Genomic DNA, 2,655 nt, shown 5'->3' with positions numbered 1-2,655 from the left:
TATACTTTGTGATCCTCTAAGAGAAGACTATAATACACATAAATCATTTCCCAAATAAATTTTGTCGTACACTTGTTGCCTCACTGCCTCTTTCAAGAACTAGAACATAATGGGACACTGCTGTGGAAAAAAGATACCAAATGTCACATGAGGAAAGACGACATCTGGCATGACTTCCAAAACATACACACGCACAAACTTGCACATGCAGGAATTCTCTGGTCCAGTCTGACTGCATTGTAACTTTTTTTTTTGGCCACCGTTCAGCTTCCTGGATGCACGGGGATAACCAGTGTTAAGTGCCTTCACCTGGGGTTCTATGCCCAGGGCAACAGTCAGTGGTGACTCAGGGTTTGGTGTTTCCACACTCCACAGTGGCTGCTCTGTGCTCCGTTCCACTCAAGATGAAGCAAGTGCCACAACACCTGTGCTCCCTGAACCCTGGATGAGCAGCTGTGATGTGTGCAGTGTGCAGTTCCCTGCCCCACAGAATTCCTGGTGGAGGAGAGCAAATAAGCCAAGTGTGACATCAAGCACGACACATTGGTGTCCCTGCCCAGTGGGGCCTGAGTGCCCACTGTCCAGCCTCTCAGGCAGCCCTGGCTTGGCCTCTAGGGAGAGTTTGGAAGCTTTCCTGACACCTACCCCTAGGTCACAGAAAACCTCAAACATACCACAGCCCCTGTTCTGTTCTCCCATAGACCTGCCATTCAGGAACACGTCAAAACATTTTGAAACCATTTCTCAAGTTGTACCCTGTCTGGAGAGAACAGCTTCCCTAAGTGTGCGGCTTATTGCATCAAGGATTTCCTTGAGAAGCTCTAAGGGGAACTCCTCAGATCTCTATCACAGGGCTGGCTGGAGATGCCTGCACCCAGATCCCTCCAGGAGTGCTTGACTGTGACTCCATGGATTCCATGGGGATATGAGAATGGTCCCCTTTAACCTTTTTGCCTTCCAAACTATAAATATTAAGGAATATGTCTTCCTTATTATATTTGGTCTTTTTCTTTTGCTGATCATACTTGTATCAGTGAGGACTCATTCTACTTCAGTTAACTTATAATCTGACCCAAATGTGTTTAAACATAAAATAAAATTTATTAGTTCCTATTATTAAAAGATCAAAGGGTAGGGCCAGCTTCAGGCAAGGCAGGATCAGGAGCTCTGTGCTGTCTCCAATATATGACCTCTCTCCAGTCCTCAGCTTTATTCTCAAACTCAAGGTAACACCCAAGGCTCATTTCATAAGCCTGAGGGTTCAAGTCTAGCAGGGAGACTTGAGCCTGCTTTCCACAAAAGTCCTGAACTTCATTCTGATTGTACCAGCCTCTGGTAACATGCCCACCCCTGAACTAATTGCTGTGACCTGGGAAATGAGAAATGATGATTGGCTTAGGTCAGGGTCATGTGCTCTACCTCAAGAACCCCCACCCAAGCCACCTGGGCTAAGAGAGGGCTTGACCCCAAGTCCAATCAGGAGCTGTTGTTAGGCGATGAAGAAATGAATGTGAGGGAGGGGTAAGCAATAAGTGTGTGCTAACTACTAATTCACGAGACATCTAGCTCAAAACAATGAGTGACCGGGGAATCTTTAAAACTTCTCATTAAGGAAGGAAAACTAGGCCCCTGCTCGGCCACCGCTCAGGATATGCAAGCTGAGAGCCCATGAGTTTCGGCACCCACTTGGACTTTCACAATCAGAGACGGCAGCGGTGAAGGCATGAACATTGAAAGCTACCAGGCCTTGGTATTCTCATCCGGTATATGCAAGATACTGGCAACATTATCATCAAGCAATGGCTTTGATGCAAAGCCACCACAATGCCTACAGGAAGGCCAGGGAATCCTGTTTCAGTCTTCCATGGTACTTCCCTCCTGCACTTCTTCCCCAAAGCTGTTACGATAACCAGGCTGCGTATCCTTAGTCCTTCTATGGCCATCATGTGACCTGGCAGGACTCCCCATGCAGTTCTTTACATTTCAGAGGGTCTGGGCAGCAGCCACATGACAGCAGTGGAATCCAGGCATCCACAAGAGAAGACCAAGCTTTGTCCAAAGAGGAAGAGATGGAGATCAAGTTAGATGCAGTGGTAGAATGTGACCTGAGCAATATGGAAATCACCAAAGAGCTCTGCCAGTACTCTGCAGAGACGGAGAGGCACAGAGAAGGATGGTGGTGACAGTAGCTGGATGCAGAGCACCTGGAAAGCTATGTGAACACTGACCACGACCTGTACTGCAACACCCGCTGGTTGGTAGAGGCCCCAACTGAGAGGCCTAGTGAGCAGCGTCCCAGGCCGAGATGAAGCATTTGTATGGGGACAGCACCAAGATCCAGGCCATGGAGGCTGCAGTGCAGCTGAGCTTTGACGAGCACTGTGACCAAAAGCAGCCCAAGTACTGGCCGGTCATCCCCCTGAAGTTCTGAGCTCGGGGCACAGGGCACCCAGCCTCTCCCTCTTCCTTTTGGGTACACTTTCTTCATCTCTCCTTCTGTACCTTTCTCAGTAAAAGGGGACTTTGTACTGAGGTACAGGCATGTTCACCACAGTCCCAGTGGGCCTGTCACAGAGTGGATGTACTATGCCAGCCACTTGGAGGTCGGCAGACATGTTCTGCTGCCGACATGATGAATTTTCTCCTGACATAAAA

The 2,655-nt window shown here is 48.6% G+C and overlaps 1 pseudogene; it reads left to right on the top strand.

The window, feature by feature from the left end:
- The first annotated feature begins 1,340 nt into the window (after positions 1-1,340).
- On the top strand, positions 1,341-2,431 carry LOC100994745 (gem-associated protein 8-like; annotated as a pseudogene).
- Positions 2,432-2,655: the final 224 nt, after the last annotated feature.

The sequence above is a fragment of the Pan paniscus genome, chromosome 16, assembly GCF_029289425.2.
Source record: "Pan paniscus chromosome 16, NHGRI_mPanPan1-v2.0_pri, whole genome shotgun sequence".
NCBI classification, from domain to species: Eukaryota; Metazoa; Chordata; class Mammalia; order Primates; family Hominidae; genus Pan; species Pan paniscus.
This window is presented reverse-complemented; position numbering and strand designations above follow the sequence as displayed.